Consider the following 12,413-nt stretch of genomic DNA (forward strand, 5'->3'; position numbering starts at 1 on the left):
TCAGAACAGAGTCACAGACAATAAGGTGGTAACAGCTGCTAAAATAGAATGGATCATGGTTGTATAGGGATTTGTAAATAATCAAGAGTACTTTAAAAAGAGTTAGTCTCACCTAACTGAGACTCATTGCTGGCATCTCTCGGGAAGGAGTGAATGCTGAGAGAATGTTGAAGTTGCTCCTTTGAATTAGCTTTTGCTTGTGCAGTGTAGGAGTTATTTCTAGAGCTAATCAAAAGCTCAGGTGATCCGTTTGGTCTGTTTGTGCATCATGTGTGATCTGAATCAAGTACTCAAAATAAAATGTATCCAGCAGTGCATGAAAGAGGTGTATGGAAAGAGATCCATGGTCCAGCCTACCTGGCAAATATTTTGAACAATGAAAGCTTTATACCAAAAAGCCCTTTCAGGAAATGAAGGATTTGACAGTGTTAGGGATCTATGTTTTAGTGCTTATCTACAGTAGTGTAAACTCTTAATCAAGAGATTACTGCTACAACATTATCAAACTGAGCTTGCATAGACGGACTCGGTCCGTAGCTCAGTCAACCTCTACATATTGACAAGCTCTACCTGCTCAGGAGACAGATCTATAGGAGGGAAAAATGTTTTGGAAATATCATCTTGTCAGTAATCACTCATTTTCAAGAGATTAACTACAATGAGTATGAATTAACCACACCACTTCAAAGGAATACCCAAGGTTTTAAAATTAATATCTCTCAGGAACCCCCACCCTCACCCACTTTTCTCTTCTGATCTGTGAATTTTGAGTTGCAGTTTGAATTCTTGCATATGACTGTACCTACTTCTCCTCTGGGCAAACAGCAGTGAGGGGAAGAGAGGAACATGGACCTTACTGACTCATCTCCCACACTGCTGTTTATGCAGCTAAACAAAAAAAATGTGCTCCTGATTCTAATTCCTTCTCTAGATAGTTGTTTGTGCATGTACATTAACCTAGGCAAATTTCTTAGCTAATTCCATCTATTCTAGCCTGGTGAGGGGCAGTATTGATAACTCATTAGCAGTATCTAATCGTCCTTGACATGGATGGTCATGGTTACAATGTAGATTAAAATTCAGACGTCTGGTGAAGCAAATGTAGCACCCCAGCAGTGGAGATGCAAGAGAAGATGTCAAAAACAGAAGTGGTGGTAGAGCAAATCCCAACACTTCATCGTGAAAATGAAAATAAATAGACAAATTGGGTTTAGCCAAAATGAGAGAATGATGTACTAATATGTAAATCTTCTAATTTCAATATCTCTGTCCAGTCAGGGCAGTATGCTAAAAGAGGCTTCTTTTCTCTGCAGTGCTCTTCAAGATAACTTCTATTTTGAATAAATCAAATAAGTAACTGTTATTTTGAACCTTCACTATTCACTTCAGAAAATCCACAAACATTTTATTAATTTCCTCTTTTATTTTTTGAACGATCTTTTTCGAAATTCCTTGAGAGATTTCAGCCATGTGTTGTCTTTATTAATTTATTTCCCAAAGACAGTTACTTAATAAAAAACTTTTGAAGATTGTAAAGCTGGTTACTTAAACATTGATGTCAGATCTGTTTGTCTGTGTAACCTTATTTAGATTGTATATGGATTTGGAGATAGTCTTTAGTGATATAATTGCTATCCAATTTTCTGCTTTCCCAGTAAATACAGCAGGCTGTGTAAAAGTTCCAGTATACACTGGTATAGTGATAAAATAAGAGTTTAAATTCCATATTAAGTAAAGCGAGGGAAAAACACATCTGCAGAGAAGGCCTAGTTTACTGAGGGTGTGGTCTAATATTTTAGATAAGCTGATCTAACTGCTGCTTCCTATTGTTAGACTGTATGTCCCATCTCTATTGTGGTGCTGGCTTGTTGGCTTTTTGTTTGTTTGTTTGTTTGTTTGTTTGTTTGTTTGTTTGTTTTTTTATCCCAATAGTTCATAGAATTAAAGTGGTAGAAAGCTTTGTACATTTTGGGGGGGGTTAGAATACTTTTTCCTGCTGTTTTTCTCATTGAATACATTTATTATAGGGCCTCAAAAACTGCAGAGTTGGCAGAAGACATGCAGCAGAATTGGGAGTTCCACACTGGAAGCTATGAGATTAGTTCATCTTTAGCCACACGTCGAATTTTCATTTTTCTTTTTTCCCTATCAAATACAGAAAATTTAACCTTTCCAGAGGAGGGTTCAGTCTTAAACTAGACATCTTCCTCCTCTTTTAAGGAGGCAAGAAATAATAGGAAATAATAGTAGGGAATAATAGGAAATGTCCAGTGTTTCTATTCCCTTGGGATTTAGTCCATCTAAGGAAATAATTATTGATGGTCATATGGACTGAAACATAGAGTGTATCACCTTCATAGTAGATTCTAAGATCTCTTGGGTGAATGGACTCTTTACCTCTTCTCTTAAAATTGAGCTATTCAACATAAAAGAGAAAAGATAAGAGAAAGCTTGACTGTAGTGGGTTATTAGGGAGCTCAGCTGGGAGTGAGGGAGGTGATTCTGATTCTGCCCAGCAGGCCTGATAAGCAACTGGAGTGCCAGCTGAGCGGTATCAAAGTTTTAGTGGAACACCGTGTGTTTACAAAGTAATGAAACACACCTTTTCTGCACACAAAGAGCAGCAGCAGCAGGAGAAAACATAGCAAATGTATTGATGGAGACTGTTCAAGAGAGCTACAGCTCCAAAACTGAACATTACGTTGAACATACATGGACCCTGGGAAGCAACCAGTGCTATGTCTGGAGACACAGTAAGAAATATGGTGAGTAGTCCTGGCCTTGTGCAACATACTAAAATTCAGACTGGGAAGTGAGGAATCATTCCTACTTTGGGTGATTTTAGCTAGGTGTAGAGATAAATCAGACCTTGATAAGATAGATTTCATAATTATTGTGGAAAAAGAAATATCGAGGCCAAGAGATCAGACATTCTTTTTTTTTTTTAAAGACTGTAGGCTGTAGGGCAGAAATCCTTAGAGACATAAAATATCTTTCCAAGACATCTTTAATAGAAGAGGCAATACATCAGCAGAATATGAAACAGATAAGAGAACCCAATTATACAGGAATACATGTAATAAGAATTGTCCTACCATGCTCAAAAGAAACCTTTCAATCTTAATGATAATTTAGATAGATTGGTTACGTTTGGATTCTAGAGAGAGTTCAAGAGCATGCTTAATGGATTCATTCTTCAGTAGCTAGATTTCAATGGCAGGAGATGATCACAAAGAATTTGAACAACTATGGTAAAAAAAAAATCAACCCCTAGATATTAAAAAAGAAATTATGTGGCAAAAAAAGAGTTCAATATTCTACATTGATTGTGATAATTAAATTTTTATTCCTTAAAAAGAAGTTTGTAAGCTTTTAATACTTTGGGGAACTGTGGCTCTGCCAGCTTACATTTGGAGTTATGCTTTGTACCTGAAGTACAGGCCCAAAATATATAAACAGTGAAAGCTATAAGGTATTACACAGAGGATGGTCTAATGGAAGATGAAACAATACAGGAATATAACGAGACATTCAGATAAGCTCTGAAAATGTCTCATGTTGCAGATTTAGAACACAACATATGTAAGGTTAAAGAAACCACAGAACTAGGAGAAGTGTCTTGTTACGGGATACAGTTCAATCTCTATAAGGTAGAGGTGATTCCCTGACCTTTAGAAAGAAAATGGTGTGCAAAAATTCTTGGGAAGAGAATGTTTTGGGGAAAGTTTTTACCTCATCCAGTTGCTTACTTAAAGGCCTTTCTTAACTAGTAAAAGTGCAGAACATGTAGGAGTTGCATCAATCAAAGCATGGAGTTTGAAATTCTTACACAATTCAAACAGAAGGCAACTATCCTGATATTCGAGTACAATAAGTGTCAGACAAAGTTGTCACCTGATGCTTGTAAGCAGGGCCTTGGGGGCACGCTTGTACAAAGGCAGGGTGATCACTTGAGACTGGTAACATGTTTCCAAAGCTTGGACTGAAGCTGAGTGTCAGTGTGCAGAAGCAGAAAAAGGATCTCTAGCTGTACTCTTTGCAAGGAAGGAAACACATCGGTTTCTTTTTCCTGAGGAAGACCAGGTTTGGTGGAAAAAGGTCATGAGTTTTGAAAGACTATGAAAAAGAAGTTAGAAAAGGCTTCTGGATTTCAGAAACTTTTCTTTTTCAGTTTCACCTGCATGATTTACAAGCAGACATGAAAGACGAAAAGACTGTGGTAACAGAAAGCTTGTTTTCATCATGGGTTAGAAATGAAGCAGGACGACACAGGAGTCTGATACTGGAACTAGGTGAGCCTGCTCAGAAAAACTGCTTCACAAGGCGTGACAGTCCTCTCTCAGAGGATATGGTCTGTCGCTGCAGAAGCCACAACATAAAATCAAACTGCCAAAGACAGTGATGGCTATTAATATCTTGCTCTTATAACAACTTTGAAGCAGATTTTTGTGACACAGATGATACTGTATTTAAGAACAACAAGCTTTATTCTGTGTTGATTTCAGATGGTTGGTTGCTACTTTCCAGATGTAGTAGTACCAGAAATACAAATATGAAACATAAAATTAGGTCAGCTAAGTTTGTAGTTAAGTTACAGATTAGTATCCTTGAACCTTGATCCTTTCACCTGCTCCAGTATGGTTCAATTGAAACCAGACAATTAAAATATTTAGCCAAAAATAATGGTATTGTATGATGTTGTAAATACTATAAGAGACTGTGGAGGAGAGGGTACATGTATAAATATACATCTATATGCATATATATGGATGGGAGATAAAGATGGACAGAGAGATAGGCACAATGGATCGAATCCATTAACACCATAGAAGTGGGTTTATGGAGCCACTATTCAAAATCAAATAAAATGTAAGAATATGGGCAAAGAAAATAGTAGTCTTTGAGGAATTTTGCCTTATTCTGGGGAGGTAAAAGATAAGCAAAAGCAACTTTTTAAAGAATATAAAACATATTTTCAGATGCTTCATCAAGAGGAGATGGGAAAGAGGTGGACTCTGTGCCCGTCTTCTGAAAAAGAACAAACTGTAGAGTGCAAAAGGATCAGAGGAAATGCTGAGCAAAGAAACACAGAGCAAATATGTAGTAGTGTGTATTGTCTCTTTGGAAAGGGTTGTTGAAGGACAGGTAATGTGTAACTTTGTGTTGCAAGGCAACACCTCTGGAACATTCTTGTAAAACTGGTTTGACTTCTGTACACAAGGAGAGACAATTTGGATACAAGGACAGGTGCAGACCTCCTCTTTTTCAGATCTTAGAAAAATATTTGTAGCTTGCTTGATAAATAACAAAGGTTTGCCTTAGAAATGAGTCCAGGCACAGAAATTTCATTACCAGCACGATAGCTGCAAGTGCAGGGCTGGTTCCTCGATGGTGAAGGCCATGGGAAACTGTTGTGCTCGCTGCAGCTCCTGCCCTACTGAGATGGCTGGCTTTCCTGCCAAGGAGGCCAAGGTGTGTCTGGTGCGCACCCAGGTCTTGCCTTGGATCTGTACTGGGGTAAACGCGAACTTGGAGTGAGCAATGGGGCACACCAGCCCTTCAGCATTGGTGTTTAGCTCTGAAGTATTAACAGACACTTAATAACATTACTTTGCCCTGGAGGCTGCCCAGTGTCTGTCTGCTTAGCGTGATCCTTGATTTTTAGTCTAGTTTTAGTGAACCTAATCTGACTGTACCTGCATTCTTTCTCCTTTTTAGTTATCAAATATACTCTTCTCAGCTCAGCAGCTCCATTCCCTGAAGCCCTATTAATTGCCAGTCCTTTTCTTGTTTTCTTCTTTCCCATCTGGGATATCCTCCAGTCCTGTTTTCTTCTCTACAAGACCTGTACCACAATGTCCTCCACCATCCATTAATTTTTTCCCATTTTTTTCCCTCACTGAGTCTTAGACTTGGATTTTGTCTCCTCTTTAGGTCTATGCTTAGGCCTCCTCCTCCATTTCTTGCAGCCTGGAGAAGCAAGGCGTACCACAGACAGCCAGGAAGAGACAGATTCCCTTTTCTTTTTTGCAGTTCTAGCATCTGTGCATTCCCACTCCTACTTTTCTGACTGTGAAAACTGTTAAGTGAAAAGTCTGACTTTTCATATAGTAACTCCATACCTTTGTTTTACATCCAGGTTTTACAAGCCTGTTGTGTAGACTGTGACTTACTGCAGAAGCTATGGAAGAACATACAGTCTGGAAGCACTTGGAATGTATGAGAGGACTGAACACAGTGAGCTGCCTTGCAGATCTGGTGCCTGCAATGGCTGGTCTGGAGCTGTGAAAAACTCAAATGACCTTTGTTCCTCTGGCAAGTTTTTATTAAGTTTGGATTAATGCTTACTGTCAGGCCCCTGAGGGTACTAACAGGCCTTAGCTGCCCTGACCAGCCTCACCTGGGGTCCCACACCCTGCCCATTGATCTGGGATCTTCACTGAAGCTCAGGCTGGGGCTCGCAGTATAGGTTTAAGCTATGAGGTAGCTGTACCTGTGCTAAGACCTGCTTCTGACCCTGTTTTCTGGATGGATTCCGTGGATAGACCCCAGCCCTAATTCATCACTCATTCTGTCTGTGGCTGTCTATAGAGCCTATTAGCAACCCTGCCCAACGAGGCCAGCCCCAGTCGGAGAGCAAATACTGGGGCCAATATGACTCCAGGCTCCACAGCCCTGAGGGAGCAGACATCCCTTGCTGCGCCCTGGTACTAGTTTGGTTCTCATATGTGCAATCTGGCCAGTCTGAAGGCTAAAAATCCCATCTATATCAAATGCCAGTGTTCGAGTTACAATACCAAAAGAATACAGAATTATCTTGAGTTATCCTTTCTCCCCACAGACCTCCACAGTGTGCAGCTCCATGACAGCTTTAACATCACGAGGAAGTTATTTACAGAAGGGACTGTAGGTGGGGAAAAGAAAATTCCATCCCTTGGAAGAGTTGGCTCCTTATGCAGTTCCTGTGTGTGCTAGATATCTCTGGTAGGTGTCTGCCTTCATGGCAGGTTTCTGTCTAATGCTGTACTATTTTCCACAGTGCTTCCACAGTGCTGTACTATTTTCCACCCCCTTTACTTGGGTCCTGACCTTGATTATACACTCCTTTATATGGAGTGCAAATATATAAGTAGTGCAGGCTTCAAAAAACCCCCTACCGTCATACTTCTTAATTCCCTAGCCAGTTCAAGATCCTTTCTCTCACAGAAAATGTTTGAGATTAGTACGTGACTTTTGGGTTTGCCTGAAAAAATAATGAAGCATTTGCACCTTTTGCTTGTGGGCCTTTTATTTAATTTTATTCCTCCCTCACAGCTTGGATCATGGAGCTGGAGCGGAGGGAGCAGGCGGGCATGCCTTCAAATTGTAATTTGCCTTCAGCTGTAGCTTTTCTTGGCTTATGAACACAGCCCCGAGTGTCACTGCTGAAGTGCTCCCATTCATGCTGTTTCTGTAACTGAGCACTTATGGCATACTGATATAGGAGGTTCTATTTGTTTAAGAATGTGTTCAGTATAGTTTTGTACAAAAGCTATTACACTGAGTAACTATGTCTAAGGGGCTGGATAAATTAATAGCTAAAGACATTATTCTTCTTTCTGGATGCAAAATTTTCTTTGTTCATGCTTCTTACTCCCAATTTTTGTGATCTTCCTCTGTTACTTGATCATTGTTTTGCCTGTTTATTTTGGGTAGGGGGCTATAAGTGTATTGTTTCTACATGATGAGTTTTCAAAGAAAGATTTTTATTTTTTTTTGTTTTGTATTTTTCTGTTTTAGGTATCTGGTTTATCTCATTTTCTAATTATATCAACTAATCTTTCCAACCATATGACTGTACTGCTTGTCTGTTCATATGACTGGTTTAATTTCTTACAAATCTGTGATCAGTTTCTCCTTAAACACTAGAAGAGCAGTGTGCCACTTCCAGTTATCATCTAGTGAATTTGACTTTTACTTAAAACCAGATTTTTTCCCCTTTGGCTTGATACATTCTTCTTTCACCATTTTAAAAATTAAGCCTTTGTTAAATTTTATTTTGAACTTTTCACATTGAAATAGCAACAGCTGTTGAAAGACACCTCCTCTTTCCACATTTTTTATTTTTATAATTAAAGTTGGTTTGAGCCTCCAGTGTTTATTCCTGAATTTCACTCTCTGGTGTGGGATTCCACCTCAGTATGGAATGGTCTCGGGTGGAAGACAACAGCAATGGAGATCTCATCCAGTATAAAACCTACCTTATACATGTTAGGAGGGAGTGTTGTCAGCAGATCTCAGTGAAATACTTCCAGACAATAAGATGCTCCTTTGCTAATGACTGCTTATGACGGATTACATTGGGTTTTGGGGGAGCAGAACCCTTATAAATGTGGCAGGGGGAAGAAAAAAGCTACAGATATTGTTGAATGTCTTTGTTTTGCTTACTTTACATTTTATTTTATTTACAATCAGTTTTACTTATGAGAATGATAGGGGAGCCATTAAGCCATTACACTTAGAAATCCCAGTGATTCCCAAAGTTGTTTTCCCCACGGCGAGTTTAAGCCCTACTCCACATCCGTGCTGCCCATAAATTCAGCTACAAAGGAGTACCAGATTTTTGGGACATGAAAGTTGAATGTTTCTCAATGCAAAGATAGCTACATCAGTTCTTTGCAATCTGTTGGCATGAAACTCAAATGCACTTTCATCACACTGGTCTATTGCAGCATTGTTAGGATGGCAGGTAGCATGTTGTACGGCATGTTATTCACCCTCCCTCCCTCTCTCCCTGTTAACTCCATGTGGATGTATCACCCCAGTGCAACAGATCACACAGCCTAGGAAAGGATGTGGTATAGTTCCTCAGTGAATGATCTCAGAGAATCTGACTGATGGTAGCTTTTAGAGAGATTGGGAACTTCAGACTTCAGTAGATCACTGGGGGAAAGCCACTCACTAGTGTTCTTGCATTGGCTTCTGACCTCCCAAAAATGTAAATCCCAAACTCTTTACTTAAATTTCACACATTTGCTCTCTGAATCAACTAGTTTTTTATAGTTCCTTTTCAGTGGCAGCTGTACTGAATGACAGGGAAGGTTTAAGCTACGTACATCACAGACAGAAGACTCCAAGCTTTTATATTTGCAGAGGAGAAAAGATTTAAAATTACTTGCCCCTATCCAGTTTTCTAGCTGCATTTCCAATATTTATTCTCATAGTATTACGTCCTTCTGCTATTTCTATTTACACTGCCAGTTCTAGCAATTTCTGTTTCTCTATAAACCTGTAAGCCTGGCCCGCGTCTTGGCTGAAGCCACATGTAAATAGAATGTTTTATGAAGCTGAATGGCTACTACAGCAATAGCAGTTTTTATTTGAATTTGCCTGAATATCAGACAGTCGTACAGAAAAGTCACACTCAGCAAGGTGGGAGGGTGACTCTACCCTGTGTATTTGTAATTGTTTGCAAATACAGCCATATACTCTCATTTACTGAGCTGGTTTTCAGTATGGAATGCAGAAGGGAAGCTGCTGATCCCATAACACACAGGAAGAGCTTCACAAACTAGAAGAACTGATTTATGCCCTATTTCCACTAAGTTATGCAAATTGGAAAGCTTCAAAATCCTTAGCAAACTGATGCAAATGGTACTATTGTTGTTTGAATCTGATTTCCATGTGTGCATGTTGCATGCATGCCTTCACACAATATATAGCCACTTCTATTAGCAAAAGGAAGTATGCATTCATTTAAGGGTTAATGACAACCATGTTTTCAGAGAGAAAATAAAGAAATAATTTTGTCACAAACAGGCACGGCTCGGGGTAAAAAGAAGAAAAGATCAATTGATCATTTACTGTATTCATGGATTTTCAGAAAGGAATCAAAGGAATGTATCTAACAAATCCTGCATGCAAAACAAGATCAAACCTGACCTAGAAACTAATACTGAAAATGCATATTCAGTCATGGAGTCAGAAAGGGGCAATTTATATTAAAGATATCTATATAATCTCTCAAGTGTAAAACAATTGTTACATGCAAGTTAAGGTGGAGGGGAAGGTGGAAAATACTATAAAAATTACAGGGTTACAAGGTTGATAATTTGTCAAAGATGGGGCGGGGGTGGGGGCAAAGAGCTTTAATTTTCCCTGTTAGCACCAGAGCTCCAGTACTGCATGGTAGTCCCTTCCTATTAATGTGGCCTTACTCCTTCCCCTTACCTTGCTTACCTTGTTTAGTTCTTGTGTTTGATCCTGATCTTGTTTTCTTGCTTCAGCAATCTCCACACTATTATTCTTTCCCTTGCCCCATGTATTATCTTAGATATTAGTGTTTTAAAGGCCAGCTATCCCCCTAACACTATATAGAGTGCAATCCCTTCTGTAGCATAAGAATATTGTAAAATTAGCATAAAAGCATAACTACATTGCAGCTCTACTCATACCACAAATTAATTACGTTTTTGTGCTGGGTTTAGAGTCAACACTTAAGTACACCTAGAAAGAAGACTGCTTTCTAAGCAGGGTCATCTGTGATCCTATAAAATCAAGGAAAGAGGAGAAGCCTGTTTTGGAAAACTGGTCACTGATTCACAAAGAAATGGTGAAAAGCCCTTAGGATGGATATGCAGATGAAAACCAGAAAAGTAGTCAGGCTTCAAGAGGAAGTCTTCAGTGTTCTTAGAGGCTTTGCTTATATCAGTAAATAAACCAGAATTACCTTGTGGAATCAAGCACTAGGGTGTGAATACATGTATAATGTAATTGTTAGCACAATGACTGTCAATATTTTAAATCAAATAAAAATATTTCAGAAAATTGGCAGGTTTGCTTCTCTTTCCTTTTGGAATGAATGTGATCTAGGGCGTCACCTAGCTGCAGGGTTAGAAAATGGCTCCAGCCTCTTTTATTTACTTTTGTAGACGTAATCACAGGCCTCAGAAAAGGGACAGAGCATAGATAATCCTGTGAGAGGATCATTGTACTGAGGAATGGGTAGTAAAAAGTGTAGTCAGTCAAGGTAAAGTCTTGATTAACGATTTGATCCCAAGCTTATTTTGCATTTTCAGCACTGTTGCTGTACGCTTCTATGGGAGAACTTATCTTGGGCCGCATCTCCGGGACACAGGGCTCTACCCACCCTGGGGACAGTGATGCACAGACATCAATGTGATGGATACAAAATGTCCGTTTATTTAGCTGCGTCACACGCTTATATAGCTCTTGCGCTTCCTGTTCCTGCCACTCCTATGGGGAGGAGTCTATCTTTCCGTCACATCCCGTGATCTTCCGGTCGCCGATCCCTGTCTATTCCCCTACACAGCACTTCTGTGAAATTCCCAGGGGACATTAGAGGTGCCTTCCTCTGCAGTCCCTAAGGGGAACAAGCAGCTGCTTTCCCTTATAGTGCATCTCTTCTAAAGACTAATGGGATTTGCTGACAGGAGAGAAATAATTTGCACCTGTCTATGCCATCTTCAGAGCATCTGGTCAATTTAAACCAATTTACATCAATATTCAAAAAGTGTGAATACTGATGTAATATTACACTTTGAAATTGGTCCATTCATTATTTATGATGGATGTTACTATGTGCCAGTTTCTTTTTGGACTGGTTCTAAGGAGGATTACTTGTTTCTATTGTCCAACAGTAGTGTGGAAATTCTAGATTCTGCTACAAATATGTATGAAGAATACATTCCCCCACGGAATAAAAAAACCTGCTGATACATGGATGAGATAAAAATTCAGGTTCTAAATTACTTTTGTGCCTACAAGTTTTTATCAGGCCACAAAATAGCCTGGAAACATCTTACCAAGTTAAGTTACACACACATTTCAAGAGCTTGCCTTCAATTTCTCGCAAGCTCACCAGGTTCTAATCATTTAGGGTGAAATGTTCCATTTGAGAGATTTGCCTTAGCCTGACTTTCTCTGAAAACCATCAATAAACAGTGTATGGCCATTTCCTAGAATAAGACTGAAGAAAACTGCATCATTCTTTCAAGTTAAAAACAAGTAAAAGCATTGCAGTGGTGTTCGTGTGAAGCTCTAGTAACTCAATATGGAACAGGCAACTTGACACTTGGCACCAGAGCAGACCTCTGCGTTAAGTGTGCCATTTCCCAGCAAGTATTGGTAAAACCTACTGGCATAACTTGTGTCTGTAATGTAGATCAACAAGCTGGATGAAAAATCAGTGATACTTTGTATGTCCATGAATAGCAGGCTGTGCCATGGATGAGTTTCCAGTCTTTTCTTTCACGCTCTTGAACATCAGGAGTATGTCTAATGGTTCCTTGATTTTTGTTTTTCTTTTAAATCAGAAAACACATTCCTCACTAAGACAGCGAAGTCAAGTTCTGGAAAGTTAGGAAGTGATAGGATTTTGGTGGTTTTTGCAGCCTTAACCAGATGCATACGTA

The 12,413-nt window shown here is 39.3% G+C and overlaps 1 long non-coding RNA gene across 1 annotated transcript; it reads left to right on the plus strand.

Moving 5' to 3' along the window:
• The first annotated feature begins 2,611 nt into the window (after positions 1-2,611).
• LOC142049911 (uncharacterized) lies at positions 2,612-8,132 on the plus strand. Its single transcript, XR_012657931.1, has 3 exons — positions 2,612-2,765; positions 6,140-6,315; positions 6,842-8,132. It is a non-coding gene; the product is annotated as an uncharacterized LOC142049911 (long non-coding RNA).
• The last annotated feature ends 4,281 nt before the right edge of the window (positions 8,133-12,413 follow it).

Source organism: Phalacrocorax aristotelis, chromosome 1 (assembly GCF_949628215.1).
Source record: "Phalacrocorax aristotelis chromosome 1, bGulAri2.1, whole genome shotgun sequence".
Lineage (NCBI taxonomy): Eukaryota > Metazoa > Chordata > Aves > Suliformes > Phalacrocoracidae > Phalacrocorax > Phalacrocorax aristotelis.